This window comes from Acomys minous (assembly GCF_964271855.1).
Source record: "Acomys minous genome assembly, chromosome: 1".
Lineage (NCBI taxonomy): Eukaryota > Metazoa > Chordata > Mammalia > Rodentia > Muridae > Acomys > Acomys minous.
This window is the reverse complement of record NC_140483.1, coordinates 80,817,024-80,844,218: the sequence shown is the minus strand read 5'-3', so window position 1 is coordinate 80,844,218 and position 27,195 is coordinate 80,817,024. Positions and strand designations below refer to the sequence as shown.

At 39.2% G+C, this 27,195-nt stretch overlaps 1 protein-coding gene across 1 annotated transcript in view; it reads right to left on the bottom strand.

The window, feature by feature from the left end:
• The window catches only part of CDH20 (cadherin 20), a 248,695-nt gene that overhangs the window by 218,343 nt on the left and 3,157 nt on the right, over positions 1–27,195 (bottom strand). The gene's annotated exons all lie outside the window — the stretch shown is intronic.

Here is a 27,195-nt window from a genome sequence, read left to right as displayed (position 1 = left end):
CCAGACAAGGCTGCCCCCTTTCTCCATATCTCTACCATATGGTTCTTGAAGTTCTAGCCAGAGCAATAAGACAACAAAAGGAGATCAAAGGGATCCAAAAGGGAAAGGAGGAAGTCAAATTATCCCCATTTGCTGATGATATGATAGTGTACATAAGTGATCCCCAAAATTCCACCAGAGAACTTCTACAGCTGATAAACAATTTCAGCAAATTGCCTGGATACAAAATTATCTCAAAAACATCAGTAGCCTTCATATATACAAATGGCAATCAGGCACAGGAAGAAATTAGGAAAACTACACCCTTCACAATAGCCACAAGTAATATAAAATATCTAGGTATGACTCTAACCAAGCAAGTGAAAGACTTGTATGAAAAAAAATCTTCAAATCTCTGAAGAAGAAAATTGAAGATGACATCAGAAGTTGGAAAGATCTCCCTTCTTCATGGATTGGGGAATTAACAAAGCAAAAATGGCCGTCTTATAAAAAGTAACTTATAAATTCTGTCCAATCCATATGAAAATACCTATACAATTTTTAAAAACATTGAAAGATCAACTCTCAATATGAAAATATGGAATAAAGCAGAATAGCTAAAACAATCCTGTACACTAAAAGATCCTCAGGAGGAATCTCTGTCCCTGATCTCAAGCTATATTGTAGAGCAATAGTAATTAAAACAGCATGGTACTGTCATAACAATAGTGTGGTTGATCAGTGAAATCAAATAGATGACCCAGAAATAAATCAACACACATATGGACACTTGAGTTTTGGCAAAGAAGGCAAATCTATTCAATGGAAAAAGGATAGAATCTTCAACAAATGGTGCTGGTCTAACTGGAGTTCTACATGTAGAAAAATGCAAGTAGACCCATATTTATCACCATGCACAAAACTCAAGTCCAAATGGATTAAAAACCTCAACAAATAACCAGAGACACTAAATCTGTTAGAAGAAAAAATGGGGGAATAACCTGGAACTCATTGGCACAGGAGACAACGTCTTGAACAGAACACCAACATACCAGACTCTAAAGTCAACAATTAATAAATGGGATCTCATGAGTCTAAGAAGGTTCTATAAGGCAGAGGATACTGTCAACAGAGCAAAGCAACAGCCTACATATTGGGAAAAGATATTCACCAACTCTACATATGACAAAGGGCCAATAGCCAAAATATATAAAGAGTTCAAGAAATTAAACACCACCAAACCAAATAACCCAATTAAGAAGTGGTATTCAGAACCAAACAAAGAATTCTCAACAGAAGAATATCAAATGGCTTAGAAACACTCAAAGAAATGCTCAATATCCTTAGTCATCAGAGAAATGCAAATAAAAATGATTCTGAGTTTCCATCTTACACCAATCAGAATGGCTAAGATCAAAAACTCAAGTGGCCTCACATGCTGGCTAGGATGTAGAGAAAAGGGAACACTTCTTCATTGATGATGAGAGTGAAAATTGGTACAAACATATTGGAAATCAATCTGGTGCTTTCTCAGAATACTTGGAATAGGGTTACCTCAAAACCCAGCTATTCCACTCCTTGGAATATATTCAAAAGATGCTCTACCACACAACAAGGACATTTTCTCAACTATGTTAATAGCAGCCTTATTCACAATAGCCAGAATCTGGAAACAACCTAGATGTCCCTTAGTTGAAGAATAGATAAAGAAATTGTGGTACATTTACACTGTGGAATACTACTCAGCTATTAAAAAGAAGGAAATCTTGAAATTTGCAAGGAAAATGTATTGAACTAGAAATGATCATTCTGAGTGAGTTAACCCAGTCCCATAAAGATACATATAGTATATACTCATTTATAATTGGACATTCGCTCAACAGGCCATGTCCTCTGAGAGTCTTCATTTAGCAAGGCATTGGGACAGATGCTAGGACTTCCTATTAAGACTCCAGGTGAGAAAGGTATGGGAGAATGGGGAAATGGAAGATCCAGATGGTCATAGAACCCAACAAGAAGACCATAATGGCTAGTAGATCTGGACCCAGGGAGGGCTGCTCAAACTACTGTACCAACCAAGGACAATGCATGCAGGAAACCTAGACCTCCTATTCAGATCTAGCCAATGGACAGCGCATTCTCCACAGTTGTGTGGAGAACAGGGACTGACTTTGACATTAACTCTGGTGGCCCATCTTTGAACACTTTCCATTGCTGGGGAGGCCTGGTGATACTTAGAGGAAGAGTAAGCAGGCTACCAAAATGAGACCTGTTAGGCTGTGATCCTATGGTAGGGGAGGAGGTCCTCTTCTGTCACAGGCCTAGTAGAGGTGAAGAGGGAGAAGGAGGAAGGGAGGGGAGAAAGGAAAGATACAAGTGAGGGGATAACAGTTGAGATGTAATCTGAATAAATTGTTTACATTTTTAAAGAGAGGAAAAAAAAACCTGGTGGTTTCTACATTGCCAATTACCACTGTACCAAAAAAAAAAAAAATGTCTTCTATATATCACACCTAAAACAGCAAGAGGAACTGATCAGTCTGTAAAGCTTGTCTGGCCTGGGCAAAAGATCAGGAAGTTCTATCTTCCACCTGTATTTACCCATCCTCTGGTGAGAAGCCAAGAGGAGTGTGTCTTGCCCAGTTTGGGGTCTTTTTCCTGGCTATTCTTGGAGGCAGGGTTCTGTTTCCCTGTATTGTTAACTTGTCACCTTGGGGTAATTAAATATTTTTTCTTTTTATTGTTTATTGTAGCTTATTTTCATTATTCATTTGCAAACAAATGAAGGGTTGGGTTTTGGAACTTTCACCTGTGCATTCTTTTCGTTGATCCTCTTCCTCTTTCTTGCTTGGGACATCCCAGATCCCACCTTTCCTCCTACTTAGTCCTCTTTCCACCTCCATGATACATTTTGTTCTTTTCTACCCTCTATTTTATTTTTGTCTTCTCTTCATGGTCCCCTGTCTTATATCCACACCCACATATACAAAAATCAGAACCTAGAATTCACACATGAGAGTCAACAGGCTTTGTTTGTCCTTTTGCGTCTGATTTAATTCTGAATTAATATAAAAATGTCCAGATCTATTGACTGTCAGCAGGAAATTTCTTCTTAGTTTTCTTCTGTGATTGTACTTGGTGCCCATCAATGGAGCATCAACCTTATGGGCTTGGCATAGGCTCCCTGCTCTGAGAACCTTACCTCTACTCTTCAGCTACCTCTTCTGGTCCCTCTTCTAATGCTTTTTAGGGTGGGGTTTATCTAGTACTCATGAAACTGGGCACTTCTTGGACAAGATTGTTTCTTTTGTGTTGTAGTCCTTCTTTAAGTATTTAGTGAGCAAACATTCCATCCACTTATTTATGCTTTCTCTACTAGGCTTTAAGAATAGGCTTAATTATTAACAAATGAGCTATGTCTCTCCCTTTTACCCACTGAAAATGTCGGGGCACTTTTTGTCAAAATGGAACCTAGAGGTTGGCTTCAACACCCCCCCGCCCCCCCCCCCCCAGAACTCCTAAAAGTGGCTCTGTGGTTTCATGTCCCATCTCTACAATGTCGGACATTGCAGTAGCATTATATTGACTTCTGTTCAACAGAGATACTCTTTGCTAGATGCTACCCACCTACATTTGTGTAATGAAATTCTAGTTAAAAAAATGCTTACTTGAAGTGGTTTCTGGTCATTGGCACATACTGAAGTATGACAACTGCTCTTACTTTAGGATATGGCTAATAATGATCTACAATACACAGGAAGGGTGGGCTTTTATTTTTGTTTTTAAATTAAGGGATTACTGTGTCATTTTGCACAGCAACAGAACACAGGCTGATGTTAAACAGACAGCAAAAGAACATTTGCTCAGCATTTTCCATGGCATAGGAGCCAACACAGAAATAGTGGGGTGACAGATGGGTCCTAATCACCAGTTCCTTAACCCAGGTTAGCAGACCAATTTTGGGTTGCCACTAAGAAACATTCCTTTTCTCCACCAATGGTTAACTCTCCTCCTCAATATATCTGAATTCTGTCTTGTCTTTAGAAAGAGTCTCCAAGAATGGAACAGTTCTCTGCCTTCCTCTGAATTGTGCCGAGCCCCAGGCTTAGCAAGAAGACAGGCATTATTTGGCAGTATTTTCCCTTCTACTTTACTCAGCTAATCCATGCTTCCTAGCCTCTGTTGGTGAAGCCAGAGTGAAAAGAAAAATGAATTCTTAGAAACTTGGTCATGAAAATGTTCTCATTTAGGTCCCAGAAGGGAAATGAAAAGGATTTTTTAGCTTAGCATATTTTTTTCTTTTCTCCTTTTCCTCCTCCTCCTCCTCTTCCTCCTTCTCCTTTTATTCTTCTTCTTTTTTTTTAGCTGTTCTATCTCTTTGTCATTTTAGCTAGAAAAGGCATATAAAGGGAATGTTTGTAACAAAAAATTTTGGAAGATTTACACACGATAAATGTAAACTCTTTGGGATGAGGACAATTGAATCTCTGTATGATGTCTGCAAAGTGTATTGTGAATGATGCAAAACATTGGTTGGAAAAATTATACTACATTCCACATTTGAATCAGGAACAAGCACAGACAGTACAAAAGATTTCATGCAAAGATATGGAGATGTGTCTATTATAGAACAGGAAGACTGAAGGTTATAATTGCTTATTTCAGGAAGCACCTAAAAATGTTTGTGAAGAGTAACAAATGTGCCCTCTTAGATTTTAAAAGTTAAAAGAGTATAGGAACAGTGCTAAATAATAGTTTTTAGAACACAGAAAGCCATTATAAAAATGTGGAGCAATGTTGATTCTACCAATATTTGAGGCAATGAAAGGCAAAGGTTTACAGATGATGGAGGAAACAAAAGGTCCAAAGGATACCTAACCCACTAGCTATATTTTCTGAAATACATTTTGTGATTAAAAACAAAAAGCATACTTAAGAAAGCTAGTTGAGAAATACAAGAACTGAAGAAAACATGAACTGTCACTGGAAAATTCAAATAACTTCACCACTGTGACTTTACGCATTGTAAAATAGGAATGTTGTGTAGAGGAGAGTTGGCAGCTCAGGACAGAACAGAAAACCCGCAGATCCATTTATTAGGATGGAGGTCAACTACTCGTTTAGCATGTGACCTGGCTGGGTATTTGGCAAAGCACTGGTTGTAGCACTGAAAGACAGGAAGCTTCCTGGAGAGAGATTGTGCTCTAGAGGGGAAGTATGGGGTTGTTAAGACACACAAACACATAACATCAGTAGCATATGCCAGTAGCATATATAGAAAGGATATTTAAAATAAAAGATAACAACAACAGAGGCTAAAAGGGGCTGAGGATGCACCTTGGCAGTCAAATGCTTGCCTATTGAATAAGGCCATGTGTTTACCCATAGTAACACACACACCAACCAACCAACCAAACCCCCAATTAAATTAAGGGAAGAAAGGAAGAGAAGGAAGAAAGAAAAAAGAAGGAAAAAAGAGAAGGGAGGGAGGTTCCCCTTAGGAGGTGATTCTGGGCAGAGTCCTGAAGGCAGTACAAGTACAGGATAAGAACTGATTCAAAGATGGCAAGTCTGAGTAGAGGGAATGGCAGACAGAAGGGAAAGGAGGCAGGAATGACAATGGTGCCTTTTTGAACCAGAAGCTCAGATGGATGAACATGAGGAAAAGAGATGGAGTCAGAAGGAAAGGTTAGCTAGGCAACAAATCAGTTCCCTATCCTAATCAACCCCTCTCTCTCTCTCTCTCTCTCTCTCTCTCTCTCTCTCTCTGTGTGTGTGTGTGTGTGTGTGTGTGAGTGTGTGTGATAATTACCAAGCTTAGAAAAGGCCCAAGGACAAAACCAAATACTAAATTTTATTTTGTTGCTAGAGTCTGATTTTTTTTTCCTGAGCAATGATAGGAAGACTCCTGGGTGCATGTTCTAGGGAACAGTTATTTTCATGATGAAAAAACATCCAGCGGCCACATGGTATGTTTCTTCCTTGCTTTTTTTTTGTCTTCATGTCTGGAATATTGACACACTGCCTGGAGAGAAGGCAGCCATTTTGTAACTGTAAGGACAAAGGCCACATGGGAAGGCTCACAGGGAGCATTTCTTTTCTTAATGACTGGAGCTGTACCAGCCCTGCACTGCCAGCCTCTAGAAGTTTTTGATAAAGGAGAAAAATAGAGCTATTGTTTAATAACGATCTGCTGCTTATCTGTGTGTGGTACTATGTATGCCGTTGTAGAGAACTTTTAATTCCAACAGCTAAAAATGGAAGTGGTCAGGGTCAGTTCTGCAGTGTTTGTTTTCTTAGGTAAAGATTTCTGCTTTGTGTCCTAATTGCAGCAGGAAGACATTAACAGGTTTCAAGCAAAAGGATGATATCATCTAGTGTTTTCTCTTAAAGAATATTCTGGCTGCTGTGTGTAATTAGGCAGCAGAGAGACAAGATGGAAGCAGAGAGAACAATTAGAAGGCTGCTGTGCATAAGGACGTGGCTCTCCTTTCATCTGCCTTTCTACAAGCATTTTGGTAGTTAACTCTCTGACATTCGGTGTTAAAATGGTGCTATCTGCCAAGCACTCAGTACATTCTTAGGCAAAATCCTGGTAAAGCAGGATTCAGAACTACTCTAGAGCCAACATTTCCAGGCCTTGGCCATAGTATTCAGATTCTTGATCTTTCCTTGTGGCTCATAGACATCTGGATAATGATGAGAGTTCATTAGTGGTTATGTACTCTGCTTCCATGCCTGATTTAGCCTATCCATACCACTGTAAATTTCCTTCTACCTTAGTTTCTCCTTCTTGGTTCTTTTGCCATACCCTATTAAAACATTAGCCAGAGCTGTCAGCCAAACTACTTGTAGGCCACCTGTCTTAGGGATCATCCTAATAGAAATCCAAAAACTTGAAAATTGAACAGATTGGGATTCTTTACTACCCGAGAATCACTAGTAACTTGGAATTAAAATAGGGCTAAAAAGAAAATGATGTCATCCTTCTAGTTATTGATGTGTGCATGTAGATCACTTTGTATATACAGGCTATTGAAGAAAATAGTGTCTCAAGACACAATGCAAGGAGCAATAGAAGTAAAGTTTTGTGAGTGCTGGGGAGATGGCTCAATTAAGGACCTGAGTTCAGATCTCCAGCACCCATTAAAAATCTGGACATGCTATCACATACCTATAATTCCAGTGCTGGGTAACCAAACACAGGTGGGGTGTTGGGAGCTTTCTGACAGCCAACATAGCTGAATCAGTGAGCTCCTCTTTCAGTGAGAGATGCTGTCTCAAACAACCAGGCTGGGAGTGATTGAAATAGGCATCTAGTGTTGCCTTCACTACATGTACGCAACACATGCAAGCCCACACACACAAAGAAGTAATTTTTAATACAAAAAATACTTCTTTTACAAGTACCTGTTATCAATGTCTAATTTCAAGATTAAGGAAAAAACGATCTGTGTGCACAAAGCAAAGTCACCCATATACGCTGCGGCTCATTGTGGAGATCCGAGAAACAATGATGCCAGAAGAAAAGCTTTTTGACTAAAATTAAGGATTTTCTTAGCTATCACCTGCCAAGACATATAAGAAAAGAGCTCTCAAAAAAATCAACCAATCTACCAATAGCCTTTGAGTGAGTGCTGTTCTTTAGACAGTGATGGTCTAAGTTGGAAACTGCTGTTTCAGATCTGTGTTTTTATCCAAACAATGAATGGAGGGAGCGATACAATCAGAATGGCAGTGGTGCTAGAGGAGTCATGGACCCTAAGCAGAGGTACTAGGGAGGAGGCCAGGCAGAGACCAGGCTGTCTTTCTTCATATGTGTGAAAAGCCATTAGAACACGAGTGAGGAGAAGAAGTGCCCTGTGACACATCCAGGGCCGGAATAGAGTTGTAAATAGAGGAAGCCATGTTCGGATCCACACTGAGTGAGTTCCCAAGACTGGGAGCTTCTGAGAATGGAAGGGAAAACATGTAAAACTTCGAAAGTCTTTGGTCTCCTAAGGACGTTAATGTTGTGTGCTTCATGTTGCCAGAATTTGCTGGTCTCATGTTTTGAGACTTCAGTGCTTGGTCAAAAAGAAGTTAGAATAGTTAACTTTAGTATACTCTCCCACTGTGCCTAAACTATCATCTACTATTACTTCCACGGAGAAAAGATCGTCTCAACACTCCCTGGCATATACCCATGAGACAGGAAGGCTATAACTGTAAAGTAGCAAATAGCCCATTTCTGTGAACAGTTAGCAAACCTAACTTCACCCCTGGCTTTCTATTCTTGCTCAAATGGTGTAAGCTATATCGTTCTGAGAATTTAATCTCCTCCTTCTTTAGCCTGACTACCACTACTACATAATTACATTTATGCTGAAATAACAATTAGAGCGTGTATAAATCTGTCAGACAGTTAATATAGCCATAGAATCTAAGGCAATTGTTATATCTTAAATTTTTATCAGAGCAATTATTATTGTTGAAATGGTATCATGATAAGCCCCCAGGAACTCAAAAGAATGGCTGCAGAAATGTGCTGGTGGTCAGATACAGAACTCCATAATAATCAGTACAACAAATGTCATTTACAAATCTTCCAGAAATAGTAAAAAGAAAGAAGCAGCAGGCATAAATAGTTATCAGACAGGGTAAAACTTTCTGTTTCTTTATTATCATAAGTCACGAGGCTCCATTGATGCATATTTTATCACAGGACTCTTGCCATATGTGATCTGAAGTTTCTGAGTGTATCCCCAGGGACAACCGTCACTGAAATAGATAATCAAGAATTCCTTTTATACGCCTCTCAACACCGGTGCTGCTCAGATTCAAATTAGCATCTTTTACAATGAAATACCAGTTGCTGTCACAAACTGACATGACAGCTGGAAAGAGAGGCCTGTTTATCCTGTTCTTCATGTCTTCGGTTCATTATGGTTTATTAAGATGTGTACTGTAAGTTCCTGAATGAAAAGACATTGAGATTTTGCATAGTGATTATCATTTGAATAGAGTTTTTATGAAGAACCTATTCTCCAAGGAGGATGAGAAGCAATGAAGGTCAAAGAGCAAAACCACCACTGTATAAAGCAGCTTCTAGAAACCTTCAATTATTCTGTTAAAATAAGGGGTTTCTCACTCTCATAGGTTTCAAATATTATTTTCAAGTACACATGCATTTAAGAGAGACAACTGTAAGTCCACATGACCAGTCTACTCCATTACAGCATTCTGCATGCTATCTTATGGCATGATCCTTGGACATTAATATTGTGACATGAGAGGTACTTCTGTATTAAAGCAAGAGTTCAATACACTTGTCTCAAGTCATATGGCTGACACAAGGACTTATGCATTCTAAAGGTGCTGCTTTCTCTACCCCAATGTACCATCTAAAATGATGACTTTTCAAAAGTTCAAATTTTTCAGTTATTTTTGTGGGGATGAATTTAGTATAAAGTCGAAGTAAACTTTTATCTAATAACTTTTGCAACCACCATTTATTTTGAGGATGCAGTCTATGTGTTGGAGAAGGTAGAAAATGCTTTCTCTAGATAATCAAATGCCACTCCTTTGGTGCCAGCATTACTAATCTTAATTTTCAAATACCTAAATTTTCGCAGAGAGATGAAGTAACCTCTTCAGGAATATAAGAACAGGGCCTGAGGTTTTCAGCCAGGCAGACTCTAATATCAGAAGGCTGAACCCCTACCAGTTGCTCCAGGAGCTCGTGCACAGGAGGATGACACCCACATCAAGTAGGGTAACTCCTGGCAGTGGTGGAACTGATCATGTTTTACCAGAAGGAGGATTGTCTGTGCCTGGATCCATAGAGAGTGTTCCTAGCTCTTGCAGAGATCTGTACTTTGTATCTTCCACATTTTCTAGATTAGATTGTATTGTATCCTTTGTTGTTCAAGTAGAATACAGATATTATTTAGTGTATTGTCTCTGCTTGTGTCCAGTACCACTAGGTAAAGATAGTTGATTTAAACTGATAATTGAGTGAATATGGAAGTCCACCTGAGCTAAAGGAAATAGACCAGAAAACAGTGAAGGAACTGGCCCTCTACCAAGGGATATATCAGGGCATGGCTTTGCATCCCTCAACCCCTATGTACATACTCAGGGTAGGTGCTCTAGAGTTTCACGGGGGTCTCAGCTGTGAAAATTTTAGTGACTCTGAAAACGGGTCAAGTTTATGTTTGCAGTGGTGAGGGCCCTTATCTGTGGAGAAATATTGTTTTGGATCATGTGTAAGTTTAGGATACCCCTGTCACAGCCCAGGGCATCTTCTTAGAACATTGCAGGCATTAGCTAGCCTAGGCTTTTATTATTTAGTGTATTGTCTCCTCTTGTGTCCACTGCCACAAAACAAGGATAATTGATGTAAATTGCTAATTGATGAGCCATGTCAGAGCCTGAAAGATATTTGTCTACCTCTTCTTACTTGGCAAGTAGGAAAGGCATATTTCTCAGCCTGTCTTGTCCTGAGGACACAGCCACATGGCAGGAATCTGGCAATGAAAAGCCTCTCAGAAATTACTGTAAAGCATTCCTGAAGGCCTTTTGTACTTTCTGCCTTTGTTCCTCCCTGACTTTAGGGAAAAGAAAGATTTTTCTTTCTCCTAACCAGGAGAGGCGGAGCCACACGTGGAAGCAGCTGAATTTTGGAATCACCACTAGGAAGAAGGGCCCTCAGGAGGAGTTGTATTCCATTGTAGACAAATGAACAAGAAGTAATGTACTGCTGGGCTCACCTTCTAAGTTTGGATATTTTATTATGCAATATTACATGTCAGTTCTGTTTATAATAATGGTACTCTTCTGTGCCAGTTTTTGGAAGTTCTTTTAAGTTTATTTAGTATTTTAAAATTTCATTATTTTATCAGCTTATTGCTTGTTCCCAGCCCCCTCTGTTCTCTCCTCCTTCAGTCATCCATTATGGCTCCTTTAGAGTGAGGGTGACGTCATACTTGGATTCACTTTAATCTTCATGGTTATTGTAAGACATCAATGCAAGACCCTGAGTCCCCAGTAGACCCTCATTGGAAAGCTACATGTGCCGCTAGAATGAAAATGGGGGCCAAGGGAGCAGCAAGAATTTCATAATAAAAGTTTATACAAAAGAACTGATGTTACAACATAAAGCAATACAGCGGGGAGAACATATTCTTTGCATATTATTAGTCAGACTGCAATAGAGGTTACTAAGCAACATGAAAATTCAGTGGCCAACTAGGTAGTATAGAGGCTTTTCAGCAAAGAAGTGGGAAGACAGAGAAGGGACACTGTGGTGTAAAAGAATATGAGTGCGAAGTTGGGCTTGGAAGGCAGGGGTAATCTGACTGCATAACAACCTGACTTTGGTCCCCTGAGCCCACTTGAAAAAGCTGGGCCCAAGAGATGGCTTGGCAAGTAAAGGTGCTTGCTGCCAAGTTGACGGCCTGAATTAGATTCCCAGAACCCACATGATGAAAGGAAAGAGCCAGCTCCATGGCCTCTATGGGGGGAGAGAGAGAGGGGGGGGAAGAAAGAGGGAGAGAGAGAGAGAGAGAGAGAGAGAGAGAGAGAGAGAGAGAGAGAGAGAGAGAGAGAGAATGGCATGGAGGCCCAGGAAGCCAGTCAGTCTCCGGTTAGTCTTCCGCAGTATGATCCCTGGTAGATCAATCAACCTCCATGGATTTCAGTGACACTTTAGTGTTGGCTCATTCTAAATGCAACACAAGAACAAGTGGAGGAGCCTTGCTGCTTGAAATGCCACCATGTGAGATGTGTTGAAATGCCCCACTTTGACATTCTGTGTCTGTTTTCTTTAGCCATGCAGATGTGGCAGTTAAGGAGTTTATGCAGCCTTTAGCCTAATGTCAGCTGCTGCTGTTTTTGACCTTTGATCCTGGCTATGAACTGAATGAAGAAACTCTGAAGGCTGAACTCCTAGGGCTTTACACATGGATAGTGTGGGAGACATATGCATCCTTTGCTTTTTTTAAGAGGTGGTATGGCATGAGCAAGCTCAAGGGAGAAACTGTTCCTAAGAGTGAAAGAGGAAAGAAAGTGACAAAGTCTACAGCTAAAATGTGTGTTGAGACCTCAAATAGTCTAACAAGCAGAAGCAATATGAAATGGATTTAATTAGTGGCATGGTGGGGTTGTAAATAGATAACCAGAAAACATGAAAGAATTCAAATAAGCTAAAATTGACATTGTTAATGTTCCAGACACTACAAAAATATCTATATTTCTAAAATCTTCATGGATTGTCAGAGAAAGAAAAATGGATAGTCTTGGGTCAAAAATACATGACATGTTTGAAGAAAACCTCAGCTATGTACCCACTTGGAAGGGAAAGGGTGCATTATCTGTGAAACTCGTCTTCTACAGAGCTGCATGGAGAGGTTTGCCTTTTTACTTAACTGGACAGAACTCTAGATGATTCTGGAGGGGGACATGTGAGGCAAAGGGAGAAAAGAAATAAGATAACCCTTGTTTGTTTCCACAATTTTTCTCCCAAGTTTATTGACAGCTCCTCTTCTCCTTAATTATAGCTTCGTTGACAGCTATTCACTTCTCATAAAATTCCTTTTGAGATAATTCATACTTCAACTTGCTTTAGAAATAGAAACATGGTTAGAGAATGATTTTTGGGTTTTTTTTTCTTGTTTTTAATAATGGTAAATAGTTCTGAGACAATAAGACCTGGGTTGTGTCATCGGCATTTGCTGCTGGGGCATGAAGTTCTTTGGTTAATTATTCCTACAGCTCCTATTTCTAGTTCTTAGACCTATACAGGTAAATAATCACAGGCCTACTAAATAGATAGAAAACAGGAGCAACAGTAAAATGGAGAGCGTTGGATTTTTTGATACACTTTGCAAAAGGTAAACCTAGCACTGTTTTGATGGAATCAGGCCAGTTCAGGGTGGGAAGTTGGAGAAGTTGGCATGTCCAGTGGAGAGATCAAGTTGGTACTGATCGACACTCATACCTACTGGTGCTATGAGGGCTGTTAGAAGAGAAAAGCCATCAATAGTCCTACCCAACTGAAAACTACAGTAGCAAATGTTACACCCACTGGTTCAATAGTGCAATGAAGGTCATAAGAGTAACCAATCATGCCTTTTCTACAATAGGGAACTCGTGTCTGGTACTGTAAACCTGGTGAAGAACTACCTATCCCTATTACCATAGATTAGTGCAGCTCTCACCTCTCTGTCTTGGTTAATTTCCAGTTTTATGATAAAATACCATGGCCAGGGCAATTGAAACAATAATGTATCTATTGGATTCAGAGTGTTAGCGTCTATGACAGGATGATGGAGAGGATGGCAGCGGGCAAGCAGGCAGACAGGCATTGGAACAGAAATTGAGAGCTCACATCTTGATTCACAAGCAAGAGTTGGGGGCCGGGGAGAGGAAAAAGACTGGGAATGGCTGAAGTCTTTGGAAACCTCAACACATCTAACAAGGCTGTACCTCCTAATTTATCCCAGTTCTACCAACTGGATGCCCCTAAGTATTCAAATACATGAACCTATGGGGGCCTTTTTCATTGGAGCCAGCACACCATCTCAGAGAACCTTCTTTCCCCCACCCCAACGGGTGACAGATTTTAATATAGAGACCTATAACTGATTAAAGTACAGAGAATAACTGAAATGTGACATCTCTATCCCACCCCCTGTCCCCAAGGCTCAGAGAACAATGTAGAAGGAACAGAGATTGAAAAGGGCAGAACATGGGAGGGGCAGCTGCAAAATAATGCCTTGTGGACATGACAGAACCAATGCACTCATGACCTCAGCCACTGTAGTTGCCCGCACAAGATCAAGCCAGTCAGCTTTCCAACATGAATGGGAGACAGGTTCACAAGGCCCCTCCCCTAGATGAGGAACTGTTTACACTGATGAATGCTAGGGGAAGAACGTCCGTTTCCTTCATGTGTGTGGCCTCTGGAAGGCTGCCCATGCTTCTGTAGATGGTACTACACCATGTATATGTGGGCAGCACACTTCTTTATGTGTTGAAAGTAAAAATAAAATAAAATAAAATAAAATAAAATAAAATAGAGACATGAAGCTTTTGGTAGGTGATGGTCATGAGGAATAAAAAGTGAGGAATGTGGAGTGGCTACTATCAAAATATACTGTATACATGTGTGAATTTCTCAAAGAATGAATGATTTCATTTTTCAAAAAGAACAGCATTCAAACCTGAGTACCTGGACCTGAATTATAAGACTTCTCTATCTCTAGAAAAAATAAGTTACTGGAACTCATGGTGACTTATACACAACTCACCAAAACACTTCCTTAATCAGCTATAAATCCTTTTGAATTGTTTATAATTTCACATAATCTTGCTGACCTCTTCTGTCCTCTCAATTAGTGTAGATAATAATTACTTAATGAAACTGTGCAATTAATCCTAGAGCTCTCTAGATCTCCACCTTTGTCAAATACCAAAGAGAAATGTACAAGCTAAATTTACATTTTATTCTAGTATTTTTGTGTTTCTTAAAAAACTCGACTTACACTCATAAATAAAAAGAAAACACTTGTCAAGAGCTATGCTTTTCAGTGTTTTAAACAACAATTTTTCCTGAGTTCTTTCCATAAATTGTTTATCATTCAATATGGCTGTGACTTTTCAGTGTAGTTACTTATTTTTGATGCCTCCAATTTGGCTTAAATACTTCTACACAACACTGAATGTGAGAGGGATTTCACTGTTACCTCTGGCTTCCTCTAAAGGCTATTCTTGGTGAGTGGAAGTTGGAGAAGGGAAGTTAAGGATCCCTTTACTTTAAAGGATGCTTATTATAATAAAAAACCACCTGTAGCAATGGCATACATCCCTATTTTTTACATACATAAGGCTATGGCATAATAGGAGTCATTCTTTCTCTTTTCTACATACCTCTTGCTCCTGCTCTAGTTATTCAAAAAGTTTAGCCAATGGTATTTGAATACCTAGTATGTTCAATGATATTAGGGTGATGGTGTTTAAGAGCAACTCCATATTTCAGAATTGTGAATGAGGGTAGAGAGGGTTATAGTAATGGCTGTGATGAGTACCAAAGCAAGAAATTTGGAACAGCAAGGACATGGGCTGAGTGACAGTCCACGTCTGTGCATTTTTTCACACTCTCACACCTCTTTGGTATTAGGTTTGGTGAATCTAGAGAGGAAAATATCTTTGTTTTTTTCTCATGTTAATCCTATTCTATTCTTCCAATATCCCCCAAATAGGCAATCAAACCCTCCATTCAGAGGAGATTGTGGAGGATTCAAGGCTTGCTTTTCTGGGCTCATACACCATGTTCCACAAATTTTATAGCTATAGAGATATTTCCTATGCTTCATTATGGAGATGTCTGAGTGAGTTCTGACTTATAATAATCCCCATCATGATGTGTACCGAGAATAATCTTTTTATAAAGGTTTCCTTATATGGAATAACCTCAGAACTCAGGGGGAGAGTTGTGCATAAAACATCAGCTTTCTAATCGCCACTCATTTTCACAAAGTCACAGAAACGTTCTTGCAGCTATGCTTGACTTGGTGAAATGGTACCCTGATGAGCATGTGCAAAGGTAAGAGGCTCACCGAGGCAGTGCTGTCTGACGCGTGTTGGCATGGGTTGCTGCCAGCTAAGAGCATCTAGCACCAAGCAATCCCATTAACAGAGATGACCCTGGCCATGGTCAGATCAAGAAATGGGCCTCCCTGCAGCTTCCCAAATCCCCAACACAGGAAAGCCTCCCGCTTTTCAGCAAAATAGTCACTCCAAAGTGTGCCGAATAGGATCCCATTTTCAGTTCTGTGATAAACACCAGGGCCCCTCTTGCAAGTGCCCAGATGCTCTGCAAGAGTGATAAAATTAGAATTACAAACTTCCATAAACATTCATATGCTTGTAAGTACCAGAGGAGCAGTAGCTTTAGAAGGCAAATGCCAAACTGTATTTTAAGCCTTTTGCTGATTATCACCTGGAATGGTGTGCAAGAAGCAGTGTTGCTGAAGAAGTCACTAGATTCTATCTACAGAGTAGAGCTATTCTTAACTCAGTCTCTGCTCCAAGGTGGCTGGATCCTGAGCTTGCAGGGAGAATGAATCAAAGCACTTACATCAGTGGATTTTTATTTTTACTTTATATTTTGAAACTGCAAAAATAAAGATAGAAACAGTAATTATATGTGCTTATGTGCTTGTGTGTACCTATTCATGTGTATATGTGTGGGTGTTTATATAGGTGGACTCAGTGTTGGTGTCATCCACAATTAATCTTCATCTTATTTTATGAGACAGGGTTGCTCGGTGAACTTGAAGTTCCCTGAGTGCCTAGCATGGCTGGCCAAGGGGTTTTCATGTCTCATAGTGAAAGTGCTAGGATTACAGGCATGAATCGCTTTGTTGGCTTTTTTATATGAGTTCTAAACCTCAGGTCCTCATAGTTACACAGCAAGCTTTTGTTTTGTTTTGTTTTCTTGTTTTGTTTTTAACCAAGTACACTGTCTTCCCAAACTGCGAGAAAATAGTTTTTGAGTCAACTAAGCTAGAGCTATGGAGGTTTACAGAATCAGAAGCACCAATCAAAGAGTGTGCATGGAATGGAACTGGGCTCCTTACAATTATGTAACCAACGGGCAGTTTGATGTCATATGCGTCTCATAGTAAGTTGAGTGGGCGCTGTCTAAGACATGACTCTGTGGCCTGGTTTTGATCACTTCGCCCCAACTGAGCAGCTTTGCCTGGCTTCAGCTGATGAAAAGGAGCTCAGTCTTGATGCAACTTAATGTGCAGCGTAATGGCTTGTGGGGGATGCCCTTTTCTGAGGACAAGGGGAAGTGAAAAAGGGGGAAGAGAGAGAGAGAGAGAGAGGGCCCCGGAAGTGAGGAGGAAGGGGACAACCATCGGGATGCAAAGTCAGTATATAAATTAAAAATAAATACAAGAAAAGAAAAGAATAAAAGGTTAGTAAAAAAACAGTTTCTTAAAATCAGTTCAGTTTTTGAATGATGCAGTAAGATAATCATCAAATAGAAGATGATCCAATATGACAATCATGATCAAAAGAATGAAAAATGTATAATGATATAGTAAACACCAACAGAACTGCTGCCAAGAGTTCCTGGGTTTCTGGTCATGAGACCTGTTAATGTTGTTTCCTTTGCCTTGAAGCTTGGAGGCTTGGATTCTCTTTTCCTGATTTTCAGAATTACACCAAAATTTCAGTGTCAGTCTTTCTTCCACAGATATTTCAAATAAGCACCAAAAATACTGTTTTGCTCATTTACTTAACATCAATTTCAGACAGTTTGAACTCTCTGAATGGAGCAACACCATTTATAATAGAAAACAGCAAATAAATTTTTGAAATGATGTATTTTAGGCTTTGGAAGATGTTTTGAGTATTTGCATAAGTAGCCATATGTCTCAAACTCCGGGAATTGCCAACATTCAGATAAAATCGTGCATTCCTGCTGAACAGATGAGATGGTATGCAGTAGGAGGTGATGAGACTGTAGTTTCAGGCAGAATCAGGTTCAAATAATAAGGTATATTCATTGGCTGTTAGCTCTTGAGAAAGCAACCTAATCCCTCTGTGACTCAGTTCCTTTGCCTCCAAAGTGGGATGGGACCTGCTCTTACTTCACAGTGTTCTCTTTTCTTCGTAAGTATGTGCATGCCTTCAATGTATCTTTGTGTAAGTGCAGATGCATGTGTACCGTGGTAGACATGTGGAGGGGTCAGAGAACAACCTGTTGCTTTCTGCCTTGTTTGAGGAAAGGTCTTTTGTGACTTTCCACCAATTATGACAGGATAACTAATTTGAAAGTTTGTGGAGACTTTCCTGTCTCTGCCTTGAATATTGCCACCATTGTTCTGGGATTGCTGATGCCCTCAACTGCATCTATCTTTTTGTGAGGACTGGAGGTTAAGTTTAGCCCATGTGTGTCGGAGCTTTATCCACTAAGCTCGATCTCCAAATCATCATGGGGTTTTGTCAAGAATACGTCATATCTCCCTGATGAAGTGTGTTTACAGTGGCTAGCACCACTGAGAGATTCTTCTTCTATATGAAACATGGTAAGGCATTCCTCCCTGCTTATTCTAATGCACTTATCGCCAGTAATTGAATATGTAGGCTGGGGAAAGTAATAGACCTTGTTTTCTCTTTATAAAATTGTAAAACTAGATTTCAAGGTCATTAATAGCTCCTAAAGCAAACAATATTAAGACACATTGAATGCCAGAAAGTGCCTTGGAAATTTCTGGCCTGCCCATCCCCCTTCCTGATGATTCTTGAACTTTCTGAGGTGCTGCTGCCACCTGTCTCCTCTCTTGCATAGAACCATTCACCATTAGCAAGTTCACCATTATGCTGAGATAAAATACGCTTCCAAGCATTTTCTGTTCAGTGACCCTGGCTCGGGTCTGCATGGCAATGCAGAATAAATTGATTTTCTTTTTTAAAGTAAGAGATTCCTGATACTTGAAGATGCCTACTTTGGACCTTTTCAGTCTGCTCTATGTCAGGTTTTCTACTTGAAGACCTTCAACATTTCTTACCTGAAAGACATGTTGTAGGGCCCTTCTCAGTGGCCCTTTCCATAACCATGACTGAAAGAGAATGTGAAGAGTGGAACAGGGCATAACAAGTGCACATTGGCTCAAATCAAAGCAGGGTGGCTCTTCTTTGGAAATGCAAAATGAGTAGGTATCTTATAGCTTGCGTATGAAAACTGCGCTTGCATCTTAGTAGGCCTCACGTGCCCTTCAGCTTTCCACACTGGGAGTTGGCTGCTTTACATTTCATCTTGTTAAATCTAGTACATGCCTCTTTGATCCCTCCTAGGTCTTCATCTAGTATATCATCATTATGGCTCCCCGAAATTTATGATTGTCATACAGTAATGTGTACAGACTTGACACCAATTTTAAAAAATGGTCAAACAGAAGCCTAAGCAGATTATCCAAGCCCTGTGCTAGGCTAAGTAGGGTTTCACTGATCTGTTGAAGGATCATTTCTTGCTAGGGACTGGCAGTAGAGTTCAGTGGTGTGTTACTTAGCTAGAATGCATGAGACCCTGGAGTCCATCCCACCTTGGGGCCGTGACAGTGATAAGAGCACATGGGATCCTTGGTTGGCTCTTCAGTCTAACACTCCAAAAATACATAACTTATTGATAGGTGTGGTGTTCCATGGCTGTGATCTCAGCATTTGCAAGGCAGAGGTAGGAGGATTGTGAGTTTAAGGCCAGCCTAAGCTAACATACTGATGCTCTTGGTTCAAAAACCAAAAGACTGTGCTGGAAACAAGAGGTAGAATGTTTACCAGCATGCACAGGACTGTAGGTTCCATCACTAGCATGGAGAAAAGTTGAGTATTTAGCCAGATCTTGTCCTCAGGAAATGCAAGGCTGTCCTCCTAGAATGTTCTAATAGATCACTTTTTCATTGGTTTGGCGGAAACTGTGATTCACTTTTCTTTTTTCAACCACTTTTCCAGTCACTGTTGGTAGACTGAGGAAGTCTTTGCAATCTCCTAGTCAATTTTGTCCCCCAGTGAAATGAGGCTAGTGGGGAGGACAAGGTTGTAACAAGGGCATGCTAACACCTCTTTTTCTCCAAGGGATTCTCTAGTTATTTTTTTATAAATCTGTAATGTGTCTAGTATAACCACAAAAAGTATTTAGGATTCGAAAACTCCATAGCTCCATCCTCAAACGGAAAATTCTGTATCCTTAGTATGCAAGCATGGAGCCCTAGTTCTCAGCTAGGGTTATTCTGACTGTATTTGGCAGTGCCTGGAGATTGTCTCAGGTGAGATCAACATTTAGACAGGGATGCTGTAATTTGTTCTCTGGTGAAAAATTTATTCCACCAGAAAATGAGGGGTGGTAGGACAATGACCGTCACGGGACTTTGAGCAGCATTACCAGAAGGAGGCAGTACAATTGAGTGTCTAGACTATGCTGGGACTTGAGTTGGAAGCCTGCACACACTGACCACTTTACCTCATGCCATTGCTTCAGCACACGTAGTTTGGTGCTGATGGTAATTTGGACAGAGAAAACTATTTAGGTAGAGTATGGAAGACTCTCAACAGAGTTTATACCACAGGTAATGGACTAATTAAGTGGTGGTTGTTATTATTGTTGTATTTTCCCTCTTGTTTGATTTTATGCATTTTAATAGAATATTAAATGAATATTTAGAAGTACATAACACTTTCATGCAGCAGTTTTGTATGTTTGAAAAGAAACAACCTTATGTAATTTGATCGCCTAATGTTAGCCAGCTCCAAATATGACAAGAAGTCCACTATACCCAGCTTCCTGAAATATTCCATGAAGATGAAATGTTGAACTGCCAAATGGATTAATTTTTAGTAACTACTCAAGGTTTCTATTTCCAAAAATGAGTGTGACTCACATATGTAGGCTGAAATAAATGTTTCTAATATCTTGTAGCTGAGAGTGTAGGCTAAGGTAAAGCTAGGTCTTCAAAACTGTAATGCCATCAGACCTGTGGTTGGTCACCAGATGTGATTTGTTTTTCATAGAATTTGATAATGCATGATAACACAATAATCTTATTTACCTTTTAGTTGTAAAATGAATATCCTTGAGAATTCTTTCCAATTTGTAGAACGTATGCCTACAAATGTTCATTTTTATTTACTACCCCCAATGTCTGAATGATTCAGAGTTTTAACTGCAGTACTTGCTTTCAAGTGATTGCAATCAATGTAGTGATTATTTTGCAATCTTTTTTTTTCAAAATAAAGCCTCTGCTGTATCAACTCTAGAGGTTTGCAAAGCAGAAAGTACAGACATGATATTGTGTACGGCATTAGAATCTGCTTTGTTATGGCACTTGGCCAAATGCTTGTGAACCTTAGAATTCCCAAGCTGAAATTCCACCCCATTCTATGTGATGGTATTCAGAGGAAAGGTCTTGGGTGCTCTGTATCAGAAGGGTGAGGTTCTTCTGAATGGGGTTAGTTCTTATACAAGAGACTCTGAAAAGAGTTTCTTTGAATAATGGGGAAATACAAGAAGACAGCAGTCTGCAACCCTCAGCAGAACCTGGCAAGCCAGGATACTGATTTCAGATTGCTAGTTTCCAAGTTTGTGAAAATGAAATTCCTCTTGTCTACTCAGCCACCCAATCCACAGTGCTCTGACACAATACTTAAGCAGACAAAAAAATATAAGAGAACATAGAGTTTTGTGCATGGAACAGGATGCCTCTGGCATCCACATGCTTCACTTGGTCTTTCTACAGGTCTTAAACAGGAGGAGGCAAGAGAAAATTTGAAGGGCAAAGACTTCCTTGGATACAAAGCCTGGTGTTTGTTTTCCAGTTGATAATCATAACAGACTGCTAATAGCCTTCATCACTGATCTTAGTAGAACATGAAGAAGTTGAACTGGTGTCCAACTCAAACCTTTAGCCCTCCTGCCCGATTCGTGGTACTGGATGTTATCTGCAGTATCAATACCTCCCAGCTACACACTCTGTGATCTACAACAGTGACCTGCTTGTGACATATAATGGTACAATAGTGGCACAATTTTGATGAGAGTAAACAACCACTTTCTGATTAGATGGCCCAAATCCATAAAATGAAACCTATGGTAATATTAACATGATCGATTACCTAAGATTAGATAGGTTACAGGCCTAGGGGCAAACCTGTTATTCCTATCATTCTGCTAAATGAAAATAGCAATGGGATGACCCTTAGTGACATAAATTTATACCCATAGATAAGCGCATTGCTCATCCTTCATGAAGATTCTTGCAGTAGATGGGAATTAACACAGATATTCATAATTGTACAATGTTCCAAAAATGAGAGATTTTGAAGCACTCATTTCTAAATAAATGCCCTTGCCAAAGCCTTCCCCTTGAGCCTAGGGATCTATGCTACAGAAGAGGAAGAAAGATTATGTGAGCCAAAGGTGATAGATGACTCCAAGGAAGTGGTGTCTTCCAGGCACAGTAGGACTGATGCACATATGAACTCACAGAGACTGTGGCAGTGTGCATAAGACCTGCACAGGTTGAAGGCAGGCAGAATCTCAGCAGTGAAAAGTGGAGGTGGAGACATAATCTGAGCCTTAACCCAGAAGCTGTTAGAAATTGGTGCCTGCTGAGAAAGGGAAGATCAGTTTTCTCCAATGAGGTGTCACAGGGTATGTAATAAATTCCAGGGCTCCACCTACAAGAGTAGCTAGGTAACAGAAACAAGCAGCATAGTATTTTGTGGACTCTTTGTTTAATTTAGTTTTGTTTGGGCTTTTTGTTGTGTTGGCTTTTGGTTGTTTGTTTTTATGTTGTCTTTTATTTTGGTTTTGAGGAATACTGAACGTGAAGTTCAGTGAGTAGGAAAGTAAGAAGGATATATAAAGAGCTGGGGAGGAGAAAACATAATCAAAAGATATTGTATGAGAAATTTAAATAAATGAAAATATTTACAAATCTAGATAAAGTTTTTTAAGTGAAATTCCTTTAACTAATTTATCAACAATTTATTGAATGGAATTATGTATGTTAATTTATAAACAAATTATGGTAAGCAAATCAACCATTTTATATATATATAAAATTTGGCTCTTTATTTAGACATGACACATATTTTCTACTTTGACTTAATCGAATGAAACAATCATAGATATGATATGATTTTAGGGAATTTAGTAATAGTTTTATTCATAGACTTTAAAATAAATTTATCTAAAATATTTAGACTTTTGTACACTTAACATTTCTATCCAATAAATTATACAAGCAGTATTTAATATGCTTTTTTAAAATTATTGCTTAAAAGTGTAAATGAGAATGTGATTTGCTCAGATATATCAAGTAGAGAATAAAGAAGCTGCACTGCACATCTTTCTGTGGGTACTTGGACCACCACCTAGTAAACAGCCCTTTCTAGAACAAGGCGTAATTGAATCTTCATGCTAATTCTATCCAGGCTTTCTCCTGACTGCTGGATCCCAATTATACCAACATATTACACTATGTACTGTTCTCTGGAAAATACTAAGACCACAGTGTTCATCTAGCATTTAAATGAGGGCAGACCTTTAACACACAGGGTGCAATTTACCTACAGGCATCTTAGTTTAACTTAGGCTGGAAGGCTAGGGCAGCTTATCTTACTGTAAGGCAGGTGCTAGAGCAGGTACACAGAAGGTTAGTGCACACAGTTACATCATGTGAGTGGGAAGTCTTGAGTTTCTCTGGTGCTTCCAGATGTGCAAGCAGGGCTGCAATTTTGTAGTTTAGCCTGACAAAAGCTTGTGTGACCACCAGATGTAGCCCGTTCCATGAAAGGAGGTGATCACATTCTTAATTACCCTTTAATTAGTTGATATAAAGGAGAGCATGCAGCATTTTAGCAATAATTGGTCTGATTATGACTCCATACTTAAAAGGTAGCTGCTTGACAGCTGGAAAACCGCCAAACAATCATATGTCCCTTATCACAGAGAGGTCTTGCACATTTTAGATAGTTCATATGGATATATACACATTCAGTAGCTAAGCTAAAGTTAAAAAAAATCAGAATCTTAAACTTGAAGTTTCCCTACTCTCGTATCTACTCCACATTCATCCCAGAACATTAGTGATAATTATGACAGTTGGGCACATCTTGCTTGTTTCAAAAATAATGAAGAGCATTTAAGAGTGTGTCAAATACACCTAACTTGAACATGCCATTGATTTAATTTTACTTATACTTTAGAAACATATCCAAACTAAAAATATGCATGTCAGAGAAACCATTACTGAAAGCCTACAGAGTGGGAAATATGATTTGTAAACTACATATCAGAACAGGTGTTAGTATCCAAGGATTATGAAGAACTTATATAACCTAACATGAAAACATAGGTCTGAATTTAAACAAACGAGCAGAGGACTTGAGTAGACATTTTTCTAATGAGGAAATAAAAGTAGCCAATAAGTACATAAAAAGGTGCTCAACATTTCTAATCCTCAGAAAAATGCAAATCAAAATCATTACATCACCTCAGGTCTGTTACCATAGCTTTTATGAAAGCTATGAGTGATAGTAAATGTTCACGAGGGTGAGGATAAGAGGGAATCCTTGTACATCACTGGAAGAAATGTATAGTGAAATAGCCATTATGCAAAACAACACGGAGCTTCCTAGAGAAGGCACATGGGGCAACGACATGGCCCTGACCCTTTCTTCTGAGAGAACACCAAGAGAAATGAGTTCATCACCTTGTAGGGGTACTTTCACATTCATACTCACTGAGGCTCTAGTCACAGCAGTCAACGTACAGAAGCAGCTCAGGCAGAGTGGGAGACATGTATTTGAAGGTGTATTATTCATCTACTTGTGTGTCAACCTAAAGAACATCCAGCCAAATGAAATACACTAGAAACAGAAAGAATAATATTGCATGATCTCACTTATATAATTGTAAAAATGGGGGAGGAGAAAGATGTAGAAACAAAAAGAAAAGCATCATTCATTAGGGTAAAGGGTAGGGTGGGGGTGATGGTGAGATGTAGAGCAAAGCATACAAACGTGCAAGATAAAGGAGTTCAAAGCTGGGACACTAGTTTACAGCATCATAGTGTAGCAGGCCTTTGCTCAATGAGCGCATGGTGGCTGCTCCTTCAGTAGGAAGATGGGTAACTGTGTGAGAAAATGGGGATGTTCATTTTTTTCTCTAGAGTAAGGATGTTACTCTTTGTATGTATGTTATAAGGTCCTGCTGTACACCTTAACCATAATTTATCTTTTTAAATGATCTGAAAAAATTGAGGGCTGGAGGGTGTAGCTCAGTGGTAGAGCAGATGCATAGTACCCAAACACCATGCTAAATATAAAAACTCTGTTAATTTTAAATCAACATATATTTATTAAAATATCTTACAAGTAAAATTCTAGTTAAGAGCTATAAAGGAAGAGCTAAGGAACTAAAGCTATAATGTCTTTTATAATAGATAATAGATGTATCTATTTTCTTAGGAGATATCTATATTCATCAGAATATGCTCTTAACTGAGATTGTCAAATTGTTCTAAAAATTGCAAAAACAAACATAACAAGAAACAAAAAAACAAAACATCATTTTAGGAATTCCAAGTTTGTATTATTACATTCTATTCATTCTTTGTGTGTGTGTGTGTGTGTGTGTGTGTGTGTGTGTGTGTGTGTGTGTGTCTGTGTGTGCGTGCGCGCGTGTGTGCGCATGCCCTCTGATTACTTTTGGCTTTTGTGCTTTTGTGGGGGACTTTGCCTGGCCAATGTGTATGTCTTTAGAAGAAATGACTGATATTACTGAAGCTTTATGTGATTTAAAAAGCAGTCAAGATTTGTGACCTCTTTACTCTTCTACTGTGTATCGATATACCAGCAAATCAAGTACTCTCTGACTTATGATCTCTTAAGTACTAAGACATCCTTTGAAGTGAATTTGGCCATTTTCATTTTGTGTTGTACCTGAGTAATGCTTTACGTAGAGTGTTCTCAGGCTTCTAAAACTGTCAGTCTACATGTAATTAGGACTGTTCTTAGCTAGACCATCTCAGTTAGCAAGAGATGGGTAGACTATTCTGGAAAACTACTTAGCAAGCCATGAATAGCAATTAAATGTGAAAAGACTAAATTTCTCTTTAAAATAGGTTGTTGCCATAACTTAATTTGGCAATGTGACTTTCTATTTTTAATTGCTGTAGAAAGTGCATTTCGTGAAATAGATTTTTTTCTGCTGAGAGCTAGATAATTCCAGATTTTGGACAATTTACATTTTGTAACATCCAGAAAGTGCAGTGCTTTTGTGGAACCTTTTGATTCATGGTGGATAGAAAAATCTAAAGGTTATTAAGAGTACTGTCATCCTTCTTAAACAAAGAGACAAGATGAGTATCTAAGAGAAACTGAGCATTTCTCTCCTCGAGACTCCTTGACCTTATCTTACTTCATTATGCTTTCTCTATAACAGTGCTTTTTATTCCCAGAACAATTATACTTAACATGGACATGTAAAGATAGTCCATTTTAAATTCCACAGAAACAACTTCAATCCATATTCTATGCCAATATGAGGATTCTGGAAAGTTACAATTTGATACACATGTGCCTTCCCTTGCCTGACTTGAACACCATGGGTCCCCTACCATCTATGGTCCCAACGTCTATCTTCTCAGAAGGAAGTGATCACACTCCTATATTTTAGTAAATAACACTACATCCCCGTCTATTGTCTCAAATGACTATAGATGCTCAATTGTTTAAACTGCTAGACCGTTCAAAATACACTTTCTTGTGTCTCTAAGTTGCAGAGGAGAAGAGAGAAGAGGAATTTTCTTTGAGGCAATGTGAAGGATTAGTCACTGTGTACAATTTATTTCAAAGGAGAAAATTAGTAAATATCAAGCATGGAAAATTTCTCCTTGAACTTTAAATGTCTGTGAAAATAGTATTGGAAAAGAACAAGAGCCTGGTAACATTTGTATATATTTTGATTGTGTTGACAACGAAAGTAATGCTTAATTTTTACTAATTAATACTAGAGCTGTTGAACACAATCAATCTTAATATAGCTTCATATGCTGGTTTTAAAACATGAAAAATCTTGTCCCCAGTCAAAATAGAATGGGCTGACATCTTTGCTCTCTGCTCTTCTGAGATACTTTTCCCACCCAAGTGCCACCAAGAAGTAAAAGAAGAACAAATGAAAGTGGTAAGTGGCACTTTCTTATGTCCCCAGTTGCTTTTCTTTTTGTTGCTCTGCAGCCCTGATCGCAGCACTGCAGGTCAGAATGAACAGTCAGCTGTAATTATTCCAGTCACAGCCCCTCACAATGAAACCTTTATCCTGTGTTTACAGCGGCTTTGGCAGAGGCTGTGTCGCTGTCTCTAAACTGAGAAGAACCACCCTTTGGCTCCGCTCGCATCAGCTGCCTGAGTTTCAGGCTGGGATCCCAATAATCAGACTGCTTTTTCTTCCAAAGTGGACTTTTTTTTTTAAGGGTGAAAAGACCTATTCTCACCACCCCCCATATATTTTGGCTGATTTATGACCTCGCCACAGCAGCTCTTCCTTCCGTGTCTCTTTACATTTTTCCTCTTTCCATAAACAGCTACTAGCCAAACCACATTTAGAGTCCAAAATCGCACGAATCAGTAAATAAAATGCTTAAGCAAACAGTACTCACT